The 20,290-nt window shown below is 45.0% G+C and overlaps 1 pseudogene; it reads left to right on the forward strand.

Moving 5' to 3' along the window:
• LOC112070471 (semaphorin-5A-like) overlaps positions 1 to 20,290 on the forward strand; it is a 146,710-nt pseudogene that overhangs the window by 105,358 nt on the left and 21,062 nt on the right.

The raw sequence follows: 20,290 nt of genomic DNA on the forward strand, positions 1-20,290 counted from the left end.
AGAAGAGATTAGCCAGGAACTTAATAGAACTGACCAGGAAACTAGCCAGGAACTATAATAGAAACTTGACCAGGAACTAGCCAGGAACTATAATAGAACTGACCAGGAAACTAGCCAGGAACTATAATAGAACTGACGCAGGAACTAGCCAGGAACTATAATAGAACTGCCGGAACTAGCCAGGAACATAATAGAATGACCAGAACTACCAGGAACTATAATAGAACTGACCAGGAACTAGCCAGGAACTATAATAGAACTGACCAGGAACTAGCCAGGAAACTATGATAGAACTGACCAGGAACTAGCAGGAACTATAATAGAAACTGACCAGGAACTAGCCAGGAACTATAATAGAACTGGCCCGGGACTAGCCAGGAACTATAATAGAACTGACCAGAGACTAGCCAGGAACTATAATAGAACTGGCCAGGAACTAGCCAGGAACTATAATAGAACTGACCAGGAACTAGCAGGAACTATAATGAACTGACCAGGAACTAGCCAGGAACTATAATAGAACTGACCAGAACTAGCAGGAACTATAATAGAACTGACACAGGAACTAGCCAGGAACTATAATAGAACTGACCAGGAACTAGACAGGAACTATAATAGAACTGGCCCGGGAACTAAGCCAGGAACTTAATAATAAGAACTGACCAGGAACTAGCCAGGAACTATTAATAGAACTGACCAGGAACTAGCCAGGAACTATAATAGAAACTGACCAGGAACTAGCCAGGAAACTATAATAGAACTGACCAGGAACTAGCCAGGAACTATAATAGAACTGACCAGGAACTAGCCAGGAACTATAATAGAACTGGCCCGGGAGCTAGCCAGGAACTATAATAGAACTAACCAGGAACTAGCCAGGAACTATAATAGAACTGGCCCAGGAACTAGCTAGGAACTATAATTGAACTGACCAGGAACTAGCCAGGAACTATAATAGAACTGACCAGGAACTAGCCAGGAACTATAATAGAACTGACCAGGAACTAGCAGGGAACTATAATAGAACTGACCAGGAACTAGCAAGGAACTATAATAGAACTGACCAGGAACTATAATAGAACTGGCAAGGAACTAGCCAGGAACTATAATAGAAGTGGCCAGGAACTGTATCGGAGGAAACACCGTACACCTGGCGACCATGTCAGCGTGCACTGCCCCCAGCCTGCCACAGGAGTCGCTAGTGCGCGATAGGACAAGAACATCCCTTCCGGCCAAACCCTCCCCTAACCCAGATGACGATTGGCCAATTGCTCACCGCACCATTGGTCTCCTGGTCGCGGCCAGCTCCGACAGAGCCTGGTTTCGAACCAGGTTCTCTAGTGGCACAGCTAGGAGCTAGGATCTCTAGTGGCACAGTCTAAGGCACTGCGATGCACCGCCCCACTCGGGAGGCCGTCTTATTAATTTCTGAATATCTCGGTTATCGGTTTCCCTCCAGATCTATAAAAGACCCATTTGCTGCATCTGTGAAAATCTCTACTACAGGCAGGCCTCTACCTTTGTATTTTACCATCTTGAAGCTGTGTGTTTTGGGAATAGGAATTCTTACTGTTCCATTTTTAGATCTAGTTATATCCCCTCAGGAAATACGTCTATAATTGATTATGTTTTCTTGAGTTGCCTCCAAATTATGTATTTTATGCAATCACAATGGGATTTTCTTATCCTGGCATTCAAATGGGATTTTCCTATCCTGGTCTGGAATACATGGAATTGAAGAGAGACACTGCGGGACACAGATAGTCTCCGTTACAGTATTGGAAATTGCAGGCCACACTACTTGCCTAGAGAGTTTTCAGCTATACTTTTCGTGGCTGTTTATTTACCACCACAGACAGATCCTGACACTAAGACCGCACTCAGTCAGCTGTATAAGGAAATAAGCAAACAGGAAACCACTCACCCAGAGGCGGCAAAGAAACTTAAATGCAAGGAAACTTAAATCAGTTCTACCAAATTTCCATCAACATGTTAACTGTGCAACCAGAGGGAAAAAAAGTCTAGATCACCTGTACTCCACACACAGAGACGCAGACAAAGCTCTCCTTCGCCCTCCATTTGGTAAATCCGACCACAACTCTATCCTCCTGATTCTTCCTTACAAGCAAAAATTAAAGCAGGAAGCACCAGTGACTCGGTCTATAGAAAAGTGGTCAGATGAAGCAGATGCTAAACTACAGGACTGTTTTGCTATGACAGACTGGAACATGTTCCGGGATTCTTCCAATGGCATTGAGGAGTACACCACATCAGTCACTTAGAGTCAGTCACAGACTCTAACCCGGAAGCTTACAAGAAATCCTGCTATGCCCTGTGACGAACTATCAAACAGGCAAAGCGCCAATACAAAGCTAAAATTGAATCATACTACACCGGCTCCGACGCTCGTCTTATGTGGCAGGGCTTGCAAACTATTACAGACTACAAAGGGAAGCACAGCCGCGAGCTGCCCAGTGACAAGATCCTACCAGATGAGCTAAATCACTTCTATGCTCGCTTCGAGGCAAGCAACACTGAAGCATGCATGAGAGTATCAGCTGTTCGGACGACTGTGTGATCACGCTCTCCGTAGCCGACGTGAGTAAGACCTTTAAACAGGTCAACATACACAAGGCTGCGGGGCCAGACAGATTACCAGAACGTGTGCTCCGGGCATGTGCTGACCAACTAGCAGGTGTCTTCACTAACATTTTCAACATGTCCCTGATTAAGTCTGTAATACCAACATGTTTCAAGCAGACCACCATAGTCCCTGTGCCCAAGAACACAAAGGCAACCTGCCTAAATTACTACAGACCCGTAGCACTCATGTCCGTAGCCATGAAGTGCTTTGAAAGGTTGGTCATGGCTCACATCAACACCATTATCCCAGAAACCCTAGACCCACTCCAATTTGCATACCGCCCAAACAGATCCACAGATGATGCAATCTCTATTGCACTCCACACTGCCCTTTCCCACCTGGTCAAAAGGAACACTTATGTGAGAATGCTATTCATTGACTACAGCTCAGCATTCAACACCAGAGTACCCTCAAAGTTCATCACTAAGCTAAGGATCCTGGGACTAAACACCTCCCTCTGCAACTAGATCCTGGACATCCTGACGGGCCGCCCCCAGGTGGTGAGGGTAGCAACACATCTGCCACGCTGATCCTCAACACTGGAGCTCCCCAGGGGTGCGTGCTCAGTCCCCTCCTGTACTCCCTGTTCACCCACGACTGCATGGCCAGGCAYGACTCCAACACCATCATTAAGTTTGCAGACGACACAATAGTGGTAGTCCTGATCACCGACAATGACGAGACAGCCTATAGGGAGGAAGTCAGAGACCTGGCCGGGTGGTGCCAGAATAACAACCTATCCCTCAACGTAACCAAGACTAGGGAGATTATTGTGGATTACAGGAAAAGGAGGACCGAGCACCCCCCCATTCTCATCGACGGGGCTGTAGTGGAGCAGGTTGAGAGCTTCAAGTTCTTTGGTGTCCACATCAACAACAAACTAGAATGGTCCAAACACACCAAGACAGTCGTGAAGAGGGCACGACAAAGCCTATTCCCCCTCAGGATACTAAAAAGATTTGACATGGGTCCTGAGATCCTCAAAAGGTCCTTCAGCTGCAACATTGAGAACATCCTGACTGGTTGCATCACTGAATGGTACGGCAATTGCTCGACCTCTGACCGCAAGGCACTACAGAGGGTAGTGCGTACGGCCCAGTCCATCACTGGGGCTAAGCTGCCTGCCATCCAGGACCTCTACACCAGGCGGTGTCAGAGGAAGGCCCTAAAAATTGTTAAAGACTCCAGCCACCCCAGTCATAGACTGTTCTCTCTACTATCGCATGGCATGCGGTACCGGAGTGCCAAGTCTAGGACAAAAAGGCTTCTCAACAGTTTTTACCCCCAGGCCATAAGACTCCTGAACAGGTAATCAAATGGCTACCCCGACTATTTGCATTGTGTGCCCCCCCAACCCCTCTTTTTACAATGCTGCTACTCTCTGTTTATCATATATACATAGTCACTTTAACTATACATTCAAGTACATACTACCTCAATTGGGCCGACCAACCAGTGCTCCCGCACATTGGCTAACCGGGCTATCTGCATTGTGTCCCGCCACCCACCACCCGCCAACCCCTCTTTTACGCTACTGCTACTCTCTGTTCATCATATATGCATAGTCACTTTAACCATATCTACATGTACATACTACCTCAATCAGCCTGACTAACCGGTGTCTGTATGTAGTCTCACTACCTTTATAGCCTCGCTACTGTATATAGCCTGTCTTTTTACTGTTGTTTTATTTCTTTACCTACCTATTGTTCATCTAATACTTTTTTTTGCACTATTGGTTAGAGCCTGTAAGTAAGCATTTCACTGTAATGTCTACACCTGTTGTATTCAGCGCACGTGACAAATAAACTTTGATTTGATTTGGGATTGCTGAGATCATCAGTAAATCAAGACTTCCTATGACGGCAGAATTTACCATGTCTAAAAACACTCCAGTTTAGATACTTACAGTAAGATACAGGAAGTAGTTCATTGGGGATGTTGTAACTTTGTCAAAGATGGAGTCAATTGTGACTCTTCCTCTCCCTCATTCACTCCCTTTGAAGAAGAACAATACTTTATTAATTCCATATTGATCCATAATATCTCTCTTTCTTTGATTACCTGCTTCACCTCAACCTTCTCTTCCTCTCTGATGATGACATTTTCTCACTCTCTCCTCTCCATCCAGACTATGGCACCATCCGTAAGGTCCTGTCTCCTCTGAACCAGTCCATGGGCAGCTGTCTATTGGATGAGATTGAGTTATTTCCGCCCAGGAGGAGACAGCCAATCAGAAGCCTCCTGATCCTGCACAGCAGCAGCGATTTGTATGTCGGCGTCAGGGACCAAGTCATCAAGATACCACTGATGAGATGCGACTTTCACAAGACCAGAGAGTGAGTAGCACACACAGACAGGCGATGCAAAACCTTGTTAGCTTCAGGTCTCAGGCAAGACCTAACCGCACACCAAAACACATACACTACTCCTACACAACTACAGGTTGTTACAGAGTTGTTACAAGCAAATTACTTCAATTCTATAGTGGACCCGGCATGATGCCAATGTAATGTACAGTGTACTTGTACCTTCTTGTCCTCTCAGCTGCTGTGGCTGTTGTAGTGGGAGTGTGTTAGTGAGACGTATTGAATATCTGACAGAGGGAAAGCAGATCGTTCAGAGCACAGACCTGGATATGGAGCACACTGCCAAGGATAACAGTAGACCCGTGCATGACTCACAGAGATAAGGCTTGCATCCTAAATGGGACCCTATTACCTGTTTTGTTCACTACTTTTTTGATAGGGCTCTGGTCAAAAGTAGTGCATACTATATGGAATAGGTTGCCACTTGGGACGCACTGCAATGCTTTACAGAGACAGAGTCACTGGAGCACGGAGACTATCAACTCCAATGAAGAGAGTTGGAAAAACAATAGTTCATCGTTTCATTAATATAGATAAAGAGATGTGCAGATTTCATCTCACAGAGAAATAAGTTATTCTCGGGGTTTAGATACATGGAGATAAATGGTAACACCTGGGGCTGTAGGAGATACATGTTAACACCTGGGGCTGTAGGAGATACATGGTAACACCTGGGACTGTAGGAGATACATTATAACACCTGGGGCTGTAGGAGATACATTATAACACCTGGGGCTGTAGGAGATACATGTTAACACCTGGGGCTGTAGGGGATACATGTTAACACCTGGGACTGTAGGAGATACATTATAACACCTGGGGCTGTAGGAGATACATGGTAACACCTGGGGCTGTAGGAGATTACATGGTACATGGTAACACCTGGGCTGTAGGAGATACATAATAACACCTAGAGCTGTAGGAGATACATGATAACACCTGGGGCTGTAGGAGATACATTATAACACCTGGGGCTGTAGGAGATACATGATAACACCTGGGGCTGTAGGAGATACATGGTAACACCTGGGGCTGTAGGAGATACATAATAACACCTGGGGCTGTAGGATGTACATGATAACACCTGGGGCTGTAGGAGATACATGGAGATACATGATAACACCTGGGGCTGTAGGAGATACATGGAGATACATGATAACACCTGGGGCTGTAGATGTACATGATAACACCTGGGGCTGTAGGAGATACATATAACACCTGGGGCTGTAGGAGATACATATAACACCTGGGCTGTAGGAGTACATAATAACACCTGGGGCTGTAGGAGATACATAATAACACCTGGGGCTGTAGGAGATACATAATAACACCTGGGGCTTTAGGAGATACATGTTAACACCTGGGACTGTAGGAGATACAAGATAACACCTGGGGCTGTAGGAGATACATTATAACACCTGGGGCTGTAGGAGATACATGTCAACACCTGGGGCTGTAGGAGATACATGATAACACCTGGGGCTGTAGGAGATACAATAACACCTAGGGCTGTAGGAGATACATGATAACACCTGGGGCTGTAGGAGATACATAATAACACCTGGGGCTGTAGAAGATACATAATAACACCTGGGGCTGTAGGAGATACATAATAACACGGGCTGTAGGAGATACATAATAACACCTGGGGCTGTAGGAGATACATAATAACACCTGGGGCTGTAGGAGATACATGTTAACACCTTGGACTGTAGGAGATACAAGATAACACCTGGGGCTGTAGGAGATACATTATAACACCTGGGCTGTAGGAGATACATGTCAACACCTGGGGCTGTAGGAGATACATGATAACACCTGGGGCTGTAGGAGATACATAAAACACCTAGGGCTGTAGGAGATACATGATACACCTGGGGCTGTAGGAGATACATTATAACACCTGGGGCTGTAGGAGATACATGATAACACCGGGGCTGTAGGAGATACATAATAACACCTGGGGCTGTAGGAGATACATGTAACACCTGGGGCTGTAGGAGATACATAATAACACCTGGGGCTATAGGATGTACATGATAACACCTGGGGCTGTAGGAGATACATGGAGATACATGATAACACCTGGGGCTGTAGGAGATACATGGAGATACATGATACCACTTGGGGCTGTAGGAGATACATGGTAACACCTGGGGCTGTAGGAGATACATGGAGATACATGATAACACTTGGGGCGTGAGGAGATACATGGAGATACATGATAACACCTGGGGCTGTAGGAGATACACTGTTAACACCTGGGCTGTAGGAGATACATAATAAACAACTGGGGCTGTAGGAGATACATGATAACACCTGGGGCTGTAGGAGATACATAATAACACCTGGGGCTGTAGGAGATACATGATAACACCTGGGCTGGAGGAGATACATGGAGATACATGATAACACCTGGGGCTGTAGGAGATACATGGAGATACATGATAACACTTGGGGCTGTAGGAGATACATAATAACACCTAGGGCTGTAGGAGATACATGATAACACCTGGGGCTGTAGGAGATACATTATAACACCTGGGGCTGTAGAGATACATGATAACACCTGGGGCTGTAGGAGATACATAATAACATCTGGGGCTGTAGGAGATACATAATAACACCTGGGGCTGTAGGAGATACATAATAACACCTGGGCTGTAGGGAGTACATAATAACACCTGGGCTGTAGGAGATACATGGAGATACATGATAACACTTGGGGCTGTTGGAGATACATAATAACACCTAGGGCTGTAGGAGATACATGATAACACCTGGGGCTGTAGGAGATACATTATAACACCTGGGGCGTTAGGAGAACATGATAACACCTGGGCTGTAGGAGATACATAATAAACCTGGGCTGTAGAGATAATAAACACCTGGGCTGTAGGAGATACATAATAACACCTGGGCTGTAGGAGATACATAATAACACCTGGGGCTGTAGGATGTACATGATAACACCTGGGGCTGTAGGAGATACATGGAGATACATGATAACACCTGGGGCTGTAGGAGATACATGGAGAAAATGATAACACCTGGGGCTGTAGGAGATACATGGTAACACCTGGGGCTGTAGGAGATACATGGAGATAAATGATAACACCTGGGGCTGTAGGAGATACATGGTAACACCTGGGGCTGTAGGAGATACATGGAGATACATGATAACACCTGGGGCTGTAGGGGATAAATGGTAACACCTGGGGCTGTAGGAGATACATGATAAACCCTGGGGCTGTAGGAGATACATAATAACACCTGGGCTGTAGGAGATACATGATAACACCTGGGCTGTAGGAGATACATAATAACACCTGGGGCTGTAGGAGATACATGATAACACCTGGGGCTGGAGGAGATACATGGAGATACATGATAACACCTGGGGCTGTAGGAGATACATGGAGATACATGATAACACTTGGGGCTGTAGGACATACATGGTAACACCTGGGGCTGTAGGAGATCATCATACATTATAGATGTTTTAACTTCTGATAAACATTCTGTGTTGTGTGTTTGTGTGTGTGTGTGTGTGTGTGTGTGTGTGTGTGTGTGTGTGTGTGTGTGTGTGTGTGTGTGTGTGTGTGTGTGTGTGTGTGTGTGTGTGTGTGTGTGTGTGTGTTGTGTGCGTGCATGCGACAGTACACAATATATCCCCATTATGTCCCACATGCACTGGGAGCCTCTTAGGCTATTACCAGCTGTTACTATCTGTCTATCTCAGAGATCAGTCTGTGTTGTGTCTCAGAGATCAGTCTGTGTTGTGTCTCAGAGATCAGTCTGTGTTGTGTATCAGAGATCAGTCTGTGTTGTGTCTCAGAGACAGTCTGTGTTGTGTATCAGAGATCAGTCTGTGTGTGTTCAGAGATCAGTCGTGTTGTGTATCAGAGATCAGTCTGTGTTGTGTCTCAGAGATCAGTCTGTGTTGTGTCTCAGAGATCAGTCTGTGTTGTGTCTCAGAGATCAGTCTGTGTTGTATCAGAGATAGTCTGTGTTGTATCAGAGATCAGTCTGTGTTGTGTATCAGAGATCAGTCTGTGTTGTGTCTCAGAGATCAGTCTGTGTTGTGTATCAGAGATCAGTCTGTGTTGTGTATCAGAGATCAGTCTGTGTTGTGTCTCAGAGATCAGTCGTGTTGTGTATCAGAGATCGTCTGTGTTGTGTATCAGAGATCAGTCTGTGTTGTCTATCAGAGATCAGTCTGTGTTGTGTCTCAGAGATCAGTCTGTGTGTGTATCAGAGATCAGTCTGTGTTGTGTCTAGATATCAGTCTGTGTTGTGTCTCAGAGATCAGTCTGTGTTGTGTCTCAGAGATCAGTCTGTGTTGTGTATCAGAGATCAGTCTGTGTTGTGTATCAGAGATCAGTCTGTGTGTGTATCAGAGATCAGTCTGTGTTGTGTCTCAGAGATCAGTCTGTGTTGTGTCTCAGAGATCAGTCTGTGTTGTGTATCAGTGATCAGTCTGTGTTGTATATCAGAGATCACTCTGTGTTGTGTATCAGAGATCAGTCTGTGTTTGTGTCAGAGATCAGTCTGTGTTGTGTTGTGTATCAGAGATCAGTCTGTGTTGTGTCTCAGAGATCAGTCTGTGTTGTGTATCAGAGATCAGTCTGTGTTGTGTATCAGAGATCAGTCTGTGTTGTGTATCAGAGATCAGTCTGTGTGTGTCTCAGAGATCAGTCTGTGTGTTGTTTGTATCAGAGATCAGTCTGTGTTGTGTCTCAGAGATCAGTCTGTGTTGTGCTCAGAGATCAGTCGTGTGTGTGTCTCAGAGATCAGTCTGTGTTGTGTCTCAGAGATAAGTCTGTGTTGTGTATCAGAGATCAGTCTGTGTTGGTTCTCAGAGATCAGTCTGTGTTGTGTATCAGAGATCAGTCTGTGTTGTGTCTCAGATATCAGTCTGTGTTGTGTCTCAGAGATCAGTCTGCTTGTGTTATCAGAGATCAGTCTGTGTTGTGAGTCAGAGATCAGTCTGTGTTGTGTCTCAGAGATCAGTCTGTGTTTGTTGTCTCAGAGATCAGTCTGTTTGTGTCAGAGATCAGTCTGTGTTGTGTATCAGAGATCAGTCTGTGTTGTGTCAGAGATCAGTCTGTGTTGTGTCTCAGAGATCAGTCTGTGTTGTGTATCAGAGATCAGTCTGTGTAGTATCAGAGATCAGTCTGTGTTGTGTCTCAGAGATCAGTCTGTGTTGTGTGTGTTGTGACACTGCTCTCTTTTTGGCATTACAGAAAGAGACATCAGGTAATTTATGGTGCTCTAAACCTCCCAAACACAGACCTGAAAAAGCTGCTATTTGGCTGGTCCCATGACAAATCTGTATTGTGAAAATAGTTTGTGTTAAAGCAAAAAATATGTAGACGTTCAAATACATGCTTCAGGTATTTTGACTGTACAAGGCCTAACATAGAGAGAAATCTGAATAATTGGCCTATAAAGTTTCCAGATCAGAACATTACTCTTGACCAAGCTTTTCACAATTGATGATGTCACATTGTACTATATCTTTCCTCTCTCCTTCCCTCACCTCCTCTCTCCATCTGTCTCCTCCTCTCTCCTTCTCTCTCCTCCTCTCTACTTCTCTCTCCTTCTGTCTCCTCCTCTTTCCTTCTCTCCTTCTCTCTCTTTCTGTCTCCTCTTCTCTCCATCTGTCTCCTCCTCTCTCCTTCTCTCTCCTCCTCTCTACTTCTCTCTCCTTCTGTCTCCTCCTTTTTCCTTCTCTCCTTAGCTCTCTTTCTGTCTCCTCTTCTCTCCTTCTGTCTCCTTCTCTCTCCTTCTCTCTCCTTCTGTCTCCTTCTCTCTCCTTCTTTCTGCTTCTCTCTCCTCTCTCTTCCTCTCTCCTTCTCTCTCCTTCTCTCTCCTATCTCCTTCTCTCTCCTCTTTCTGTCCTCCTCTCCTCCTCTTGCCTCTTCCTCCTGCTGTTCCCCTCTCTCCTGCTCTCTCCTTCTGTTCTCCTCTCTCCTCTTGTCTCTTTTCTCTCTCCTTCTCTTACTTCTCTCTCCTCTTCTCTCGCGTTCTCTCTTCTCTCTCCTTCTCTTCTCATTCTCTCCTCTCTCCTCTCTCTCCTTCTCTCTTCTCTCTCTTCTTTCTCCTCGTCTCCTCCTTCTCTCTTCTGTTCCTCCTCTCTCCTTTCCTCTCCGTCCGTCTCTTCTCTCTTCTTCTCTCTCTTCCTGTTCTCCTCCTCTCTCTCCTTCTCTGTCTCCCGCTCTCTCCTCTCCCTCCTCTCTCCTTTCTGTTTCTTTCTCTCTTCCTCTTCTCTCTTCCTCTGTCTCATTCTCTCATCTCTCCTCCTCTCTCCTTCTGTTCTTCTCCCTCTCCTCGTTCTCTCCTCTCTCTTCGCCTTCCTCGTCTCTTTCTCTCTCTCTCTCTCTCCTATCTCTTCTTCCCTCTCTCTGTCTTCCTTCTCCTGCTCTCTCCTCTCCCTCCTTCTCTCGTTCCTCTCTCCTCTTCTCCTTTCTTCCTTTCTCCTTCTGGCTCTCCTCTCTCTCCTTTCTGTCTCATTCTCTCCTCTTCCTCCTCCTCCTTCTGTTTCCTTCTCTCTCCTCCTCTCTCCCTGTTCTCCTTCTTCTCCTCTCTCTCCTTCTGTTCCTCCTCTTCCTCCTCTCTCTTCTGTCTCCTCCTCTCTCCTTTCTCTCCTTCTCTCTCCTCTCTCTCCTTCTCTTCTCCTTCTGTCTCTTCTCTCTCCTCCTCTCCTTCTGTCTCCCCCTCTCTCCTTCTGTCTCCTCTCTCCTTCTCTCTCCTGCTTTCTCATGTCTCATTCTCTCCTCTCTCCTTCCTCTTCCCCCTGTCTCATTCTCTCTCCTCTCTCCCCTTCTGTCTCTCTCCTCTCTCTTTCTGTCTCATCTCTTCTCTCACCTCCTTCTCCCTTCTGTCCTCCTCTCTCCTCGTCTCTCCTCCTCTCTCCTTCTGTCTCATTATCTCCTCTCTCCTCCTCTCTCCTTCTGTCTCCTCCTCTCTCCTGTCTCTCTCCTCTCTCCTTCCGTCTCCTTCTCTCTCCTTCTCGCTCCTTCTCTCTCATTATTTAATATATTAATCAATCAATCAATCACTATTCTCTCTCCACTCTGTCAGGGGGTGTGTGGGGGCGAGGGACCCCTACTGTGGCTGGGACCTGGTGTTAAGGAAGTGTACCACCCTGGAGGAGAGCGTCAGCATGAGCCAATGGGAACAGAGCATCACTAAATGCCCTGTGAGTACCCAGAATGCACTATACCAAACACAAACACACACACACACACACACACACACACACACACACACACAGTCACCCTCTGGGAAATGCATTTTCTCCCCAGCAATTCCTGTTGAAATGAATAGGGGTGCTTACTCAATCAATCTCCACTGTCTTCGTGATCATTACCTCATTCTCAGCAGTCCGCCCGTTCATTCTTCCACCTCCCAATTGGGGGGATTGATTTCACTGCGACACCGCTAAATGAAAGGGTAATTGTCGTGTGCCTGACAGACATCCATTCTGAGGCAGTGACCATGAGCAGTATTGAGTGTTGCCCTGGTCTTGTATGTGGTTCCATGTTCAACAGTATCTGTTGGCAAACACACACCCACACACACACACACACACACACACACACACACACACACACACACACACACACACACACACACACACACACACACGCGCATTCACTCACTCACACACACACTCACACACACACTCACTCACATGCACAAACACACCAAACCATTACTCATACAGTCTCTTTGAAGTTCATCGTCAGACCTAAGTGGTACACTCTACTGGTCAGAGAGCACTGGCTGTCTCCGTCTGATAACATCATAGTCAGCTAAAAGACAGTGTAAACACAGACAGTGTTACAGATGTCCTGATCTCTGGCCCTGCTTCCTTCCTTTTGATGACTGCCAAAGACACGTGGGGAACATACCATTTGCTTATGTAACCTTTATTTAGTCAGGTAAATCATTGAGAATGAGAACAAATTATATTTTACAATAACTTCCTGTTCGCCAGCGGAACAATGGATTCCCGTGTTGCCCAGACAAACTGTGAGTCATTTGGTTATTGTTGTAGGACTTCCATAGACATACTGACGACTGGCAGTCCTGCTTCCCCACTTCAATAGAGTCAGATGAACTTGTGGATACCATGAAGGAAGTTAGAGGTAGTTTTGTGAGCCAATGCTAACTAGCGTTAGCGCAATGACTGGAAGTGTATGGGTATCTACCAGCATGCTAGCAAATACCAATAATCGTCCATTCGCAAGCGCAAGTGCTACTTAGCAACTTCCTTCAAACTGCACGCAGACACATAAACATGGTATCCACAAATTAATCTGACTCTGGGGACGTAGATAAAGGGCCTCATTGCTAAAATCCTGAAGTATCGGTATCGGTTAAACGGGTGTCCTGACTCTCTGAGGTCATTAAAGATCCCATGGCACTTATCGTAAGAGTAGGGGTGTTAACCCCGGTGTCCTGGCTAAATTCCCAATCTGGCCCTCAACCATCACGGTCACCTAATAATCCCCAGTTTACAATTGGCTCATTCATCCCCCTCCTCTCCCCTGTAACTATTCCCCAGGTCGTTGCTGCAAATGAGAACGTGTTCTCAGTCAACTTACCTGGTAAAATAACGGTAAAATAAAATAAAATAAAATAAAAAAACTGTTAAAAGAGTGAAGACAGGAATATTGGGGATAAAAATGACTACGAAGTCAATGGTGCTTTTGTGATGTTACTGCAGGTACTGTGGATGTATTCACATTACTATAATAGGCTTTTGTGATTTTAACTAAGTTTATATTTGACATGTTTTTGCGGGTAAGGTTTGGATAGGGACCTGTTCCTAGGAGTAATGTGTACCTCAGTGAGTGGGTAGACAGGAGACAGCTTGACCAACCTGTATACCATCTGGTGCTGTTGAAATAAACAATAGGGAAGAACTGAGTTTTTGTTCAAGATTTTAAAAGTTTGTTTTTGTTCAAGTTTGAACTAAAGTAAAACATTTAATCTTAGTCACCATGTTCACCGAATGTCTTTTTTAGGCAATGAAACTGAACCTGAAACAGAATGAAGGCATCCCATTCACTTTATGTTTTTAACATTTCAAACTGAACCTGAAACAGAATGAAGGCATCCCATTCACCTTATGTTTTTAACATTTAAACTGAACCTGAAAACAGATGAAGGCATCCCATTCACCTTATGTTTTTAACATTTCAAACTGAACCTGAAACAGAATGAAGGCATCCCATTCACCTTGTTGTTTTTAACATTTCAAACTGAACCTGAAACAGAATGAAGGCATCCCATTCACTTTATGTTTTTAACATTTCAAACTGAACCTGAAACAGAATGAAGGCATCCCATTCACTTTATGTTTTTAACATTTCAAACTGAACCTGAAAACAGAATGAAGGCATCCCATTCACCTTATGTTTTTACATTTAAACTGAACCTGAAACAGAATGAAGGCATCCCATTCACCTTGTGTTTTTTAACATTTCAAACTGAACCTGAAACAGAATGAAGGCATCCCATTCACCTTATGTTTTTAACATTTCAAACTGAACCTGAAACAGAATGAAGGCATCCCATTCACCTTGTTGTTTTTAACATTTCAAACTGAACCTGAAAACAGAATGAAGGCATCCCATTCACTTTATGTTTTTAACATTTCAAACTGAACCTGAAACAGAATGAAGGGCATCCCATTCACCTTGTGTTTTTAACATTTCAAACTGAACCTGGAAACAGAATGAAGGCATCCCATTCACCTTATGTTTTTAACATTTAAATGAACCTGAAAACGAATGAAGGCATCCCATTCACCTTGTGTTTTTAACATTTCACTGAACGCTGAAACAGAATGAAGGCATCCCATTCACTTTATGTTTTTAACATTTCAAACTGAACCTGAAACAGAATGAAGGCATTCCATTCACCTTGTGTTTTAACATTTCAAACTGAACCTGAACCAGAATGAAGGCATCCCATTCACTTTTATGTTTTTAACATTTCAAACTGAACCTGAAACAGAATGAAGGCATCCCATTCACCTTGTGTTTTTAACATTTCAAACTGAACCTGAAACAGAATGAAGGCATCCCATTCACCTTATGTTTTTAAACATTTCAAACTGAACCTGAAACAGAATGAAGGCATCCCATTCACCTTGTGTTTTTAACATTTCAAACTGAACCTGAAAACGAATGAAGGCATCCCATTCACTTTATGTTTTAACATTTCAAACTGAACCTGAAACAGAATGAAGGCATGCCCATTCACCTTATGTTTTTAACATTTCAAACTGAACCTGAAACAGAATGAAGGCATCCCATTCACCTTATGTTTTTTACCATTTCAAACTGAACCTGAACAGAATGAAGGCATCCATTCCTTCCCACATATAGCAGTATTGATTTCAAACCCAAGAATGAAACAATTACCTATTGAGAAGCGATAGAGAAGACAGAGAAGTACTGCTGATGCAATCCACTGAAACGCGTTGAAATAATACATATCTTGCTGTGATGTGTTCCTAGAGTATATGATAGTAGCAAAACCAGTTTCTTACTCCACTGGCAACCAAAACGATTGCTTTATCTAGCGCCTCGCCTCACCAGCAATATCATTATTTTGGTCGCATCCATCTATTCTACGCTTTCATACATTACCGATGCTATTCTAGCCTTTCATCACATTACATTATTTCTAGACTTTCATGCACATTACTTGCCATCTATTCTAGCTTTCATCAACCTTCCAATCTATTCTAGCCTTTCATCCACATTAAGCATCTATTTAGCCGCTTTCATCACATTACCATCTTCTATCAGCCTTTGTCATCACATTAACGCATCTATATCTAGCTTTCATCTAGCATTTAGCATCTATTCTACCTTTCATGGCACATTACCATCTATTCACCTTTCATCACATTACCATCTATTCTGCTTTCATCACATTCATCTATTCTAGCCTTTCATCAATTTTTAACACATTCTAGCCTTTCTATCTTTACATCTATCTAGCTCTAGAAAATACATGCTTTTTATCTTCTTTATCTTTCTCACTCTCTCTCTCCACTCTCTGGTCTTCTCTTTGCTCCCGTCTTTCTCTTTGCTCCCCGTCTCTCTCTCTCTCTCTCTCTCTCTTCTCTCTCTCTCTCTCTTCTCTCTCTCTCTCTGCTCTCTCTCTCTCTTCTGCTCTCTCTCTCTCTCTCTCTCTCTCTTTCTCTGCTCTCTGTGTCTCTTCTCTTTCTCTCTGCTCCCCCCTCTCTTCTCTCTCTTCTTTCTCTGCTTCCCCTCCTCGCTCTCTCAGTCTACTTTCTCTCTTCTCCCCCCTCCTCTCTTCTCTCTGGTTCTGTCTTCCTCTCTCTTCTCTGTCCGCCCCCCTCCTCTCTGCTCCTCTTCTCTCTCTCTCTCTCTCTCTCCTTGTCCTCCTCTCTCTTTCTCCTGCTCCCTCCTCTCGTCTCTCTCTGTCTTCCTCTCTCTTTCCTCTCTCCCCTCCTCTCTCTCTCTCCTCCTCTCTCTCTTCTCTCTCCCTTTCTCTTGCTCTCTGCTCCTCTCTCTCTGCTCTCCCTGCTCTCTCTCTCTCTGTCTCTTCTTCTCTCTCTTCTTCTCGGCTCCCCTCGCTCTCTCTCTTCCTCTCTCTTTCCTGCTCCCTCCTCTCTCTCGTCTCTCTGTTTCCTCTCTCTTCTCTGCTCCCCTCCTCTCTCTCTCTCTTCTCTCTCTCTCTCCTCTCCTCTCCATCTCGTCTCTCTGCTCTCTTCTCTCTCTCTCTTCTCTCTCTCTCTCTCTCTCTCTCTCTTCTCTCTCTCTCTCTCTCTATCTTTCTCTTTCTCTTTCTTCTGCTGTCTCTTCTTCTTTCTCTGGCTCCCCCCTCTCTCTCTTTCTCTGCTCCCTCCTCGCTCTGCTTCAGTCTTTTGCTTCTCTTCTCCCCCTCCTCTCTCTCTGTCTGTCTGTTCTTACCTCTCTCTTTCTCGTCTCTGCTCCGCCTCCTCTCTCTTTCTCTCGTCTCTCTCTCTTGTCTTCTTCTCCTCTTTCCGCTCTCTTGAACCCTCCTAACCTCTCGTCCTCGCTGCTCAGGTGTCGTTATCATCTTCCCTCTCGTCTCTCGATACTAAAGCCTCCTCGTCTCTCTCTCTCTTCCTCTCGCTTCTCTCTCCCTCTCCTCTTCTTTCTCTCGGCTTCTCCCTCTCTTCCTCGGTCTCCTTCTACCACTCCTCGTCTTCCTCTTCTCGTTATCTTCTCCTCTCTCTCTCTGCTCTCCTCCATCGCTCTTCTGTCATTGCCTTCGTCCTCTATGCTCTGCTCCGGCCTCCCCGTCCTCTGGTCTCTCTGCTTCCTCTCTCTTTCTCGTGCTCCCCCTCCTACGCTTTCGTCTCTCGCTGTCTGTCTTAAGCCTTCTTCTTCTTTTTCTCTGTCCCTCCTCCTCTCTCTTCTCTGCTCTGTGCTTCCTCTCTTTTCTCTGCTCCCCGTCCTCTGCGTTCTCTCTGCTCTTGTCTTCCTCTCGTGGTTTCTCTGGCTGCCCCCTGTCCGTCTCGTCTCGGTTCCCTCTCGTTGTCTCGGCTGCTCCCGGCGATGCCTTGCTCGTCGTTTGTATCGTGTGTCTCGGTTCTCTCTCTCTCTCTGTCTTCTCCTTCTCTCTTGTTCTCTGCTCGCGCCCTCCTGCTCGTGGGCTCGGTCGGTCTGTCTTCCTCTCTCTTTCTGCTTATCTCTCGCTGCTCTCCTCTCATCTCCTCTCTCTTTCCTCTTCTTCTCTCGTCTCCTCGTCTCCCCTGTTCCTCTCTCTCTGTCTCTGTCTTCTTCCTTCTCCTTTTCCTTTCTCCTGCTCCCCTCCTGCTCGCTTCTCCTCTCCCTCTCTTCCTCTCTCTCTTTTCTCTGTGCCCTTTCTTCTCTTCCTCTCTGCATTCTCTGCATCTCTCCCCTCCTCTCTCTCTTCTGTATCTCTCCTCTCGATTCGTCTCTCGCGATCTCGTCTCCTCGTCCGTCTGCTTCCTCTCTCTCGTTCTCTCTCCTCCATCTTGCTCTCTCTCTCTCGTCAGTCTCTCGCGTCGGTCTCATCTCTGCGTCTCTTCTCCCTCTCTCCGCTTTGTTGCTCTTCCCTCGTCGCTTCCTGCTCTGGTCTTTCTCTCTCTGTTCTTTGCTCGTCTCTCTGCATCTTCTCCTCTCTCCATTCATTAGAATGTGCTTGTCTTCTTCCTCATAGACGTGAGTCTTTCCATTTAGACTGTTGACCTGGGTTCAATTACCAATAATAGAAGGGCATAATTTTTTTGTCAAAGTTCCGCCACCAAACGCAGGGGTGGAGCATTGTGTCAAGCCTTTTTCTTTTTCTGTGTTTGTTTCAATGCTCGTTCAGACACAAAGATGTAACCGTTACGTGGCTCACTATCACGCCGTGGGGTTGGTTCGATCACACACGATGGTTTTCTCATAGTTTAGCCCAATTGGGCTAACCACATTGCTAATCAAAACAGCACCGTTTTTCTTGTTTGATACAAGTGGAGACATGCTCAATAAAATACCTGCAAGTATGATCAGTAAAAAGTATGTACTGAATGTGAGAGTTTTTTTCCGGCTCTCATGACCATTGAATGTTTATTTCCCTTGTGGTTTTACTAAGGCTGAACTATGGTGGTTTTTGGTCCCTAATCGTTACATTATAAAAATGTTTAAAAAATATACTCGCCTTTTAATCAATTCATATTATTGCCTCCTTTGGATAGCAATCCTCAATCGGAATTTTCTGTACTCTTTATCTCCATATTCTATATCTCTCTATCTGTATATATATATATACATATATCTAGCATGGGGCAGAAAAAAAAAGTATTTAGTCAGCCACCAAAGTTGTGGAAGTTCTCCGCCACTTAAAAAAGATGAGGAGGCCTGTTAAACTTGTATTCATAGGTCAAACTTCAAAGCTAGTGACAGGACAAATTGAGAAGATAAAACAAAATGCGCAGAAAATTACATTGTCAGGATTTTTAAATGAATTTTATTATGCCATTTGGGGTGGAAAATAAGTATTGTGGGTCAAGTAACAAAGTTAAATTCTCGAATACTTTGTTATATACCGCTTGTTTGGCAATGAACAGAGGTCAACGTTTTCTGGTAAAGTCTTCACAAGGCTTTCACAACGACACTGTTGCTGGTATTTGTGGCCCATTCCTCGCATCGCAGATTCTCTTAGAGCAGTCGATGTTTTGGGGCTGTTGCTGGGCAACGACGGACTTTCAAGCTCCCCTCCAGAAGATCTTTTGCCTAGTGGGGTGTTGAGATCTGGAGACTTGGGCTAGGCCACTGCCAGGGACGCGTTGAAATGCTTCTTTACCGAAGTGCCACTCCTTCGTTGCCGGCGCGGTGGATGTTTGGGAAAGTCATGTGTTCATGCTGAAAGACCGCAGCCACGTTTTCATCTTCCATGCCCTTACGCTGATGGTAGGGCGCTTGGTGTGACCTGTTGGTCCCATCAGCTCTGGCAGGTCATTCACTAGGGTCGCCGCCCGTGCTGGTGTTCTGGGGGATTTGTTTGCTGCACCTGTTCTGTGATCATTTGACACGCCAGGGGTGAGATGTTACGTGGAGCCCAGATCAAGGGAGATTATCAGGTGGTTCTTGGTATGTGTTTCCATTTCCTAATAATTGGTCCAGCAGTTGCTTTCTTCAAACCCCAAGCTGGCTTACCTATTGCAGATTCAGTCTATCGCCGAGCCTGGTTGCAGGTTCTACAAATTGTTTGTTTCTGGTGGTCCTTGTGACAGGTCTCTTTGGTGCCTTGGGGCCGATGAGTGGAGTTTGGAGTGGGTGAGACTGGGGTTTGGCGGTTTGTGGACAGGTTTGTCTTTTAGTACTGATAACAAGTTTCCAAAGCAGGTTGTCATTAATACAGGTACGCGAGTGGAGGAGCAGAGGAGCCTCTTAAAGAAGAAGTTACAAGGGAGAACTGTGCCACAATGGTTGGGCTGACTAAATATGCTTTTTTTGCCCTCACTGTATATATCTCCAATATTCTATATCTCTAAGTGCTCTATATCTCTATATCTTATATCTTCTAAATATCTCTAACTAGTATCTTATCTCTATATCTCTATATCTCCTATATCTTCTATATCTCTATATTCTCTATATTCTATAATCTCTATAATCTCTATAGTCTCCCATATCTCCATAGTGGCTTCGCATATCTCCATATCTCCATATCTCTATATCTCCATAATCTCCATATCTCTAATATCTCTAGTAGATCTTAATATCTCCATATCTCGGCTATATCT

Source organism: Salvelinus sp. IW2-2015, unplaced genomic scaffold (assembly GCF_002910315.2).
Source record: "Salvelinus sp. IW2-2015 unplaced genomic scaffold, ASM291031v2 Un_scaffold1335, whole genome shotgun sequence".
Taxonomy (NCBI): Eukaryota; Metazoa; Chordata; class Actinopteri; order Salmoniformes; family Salmonidae; genus Salvelinus; species Salvelinus sp. IW2-2015.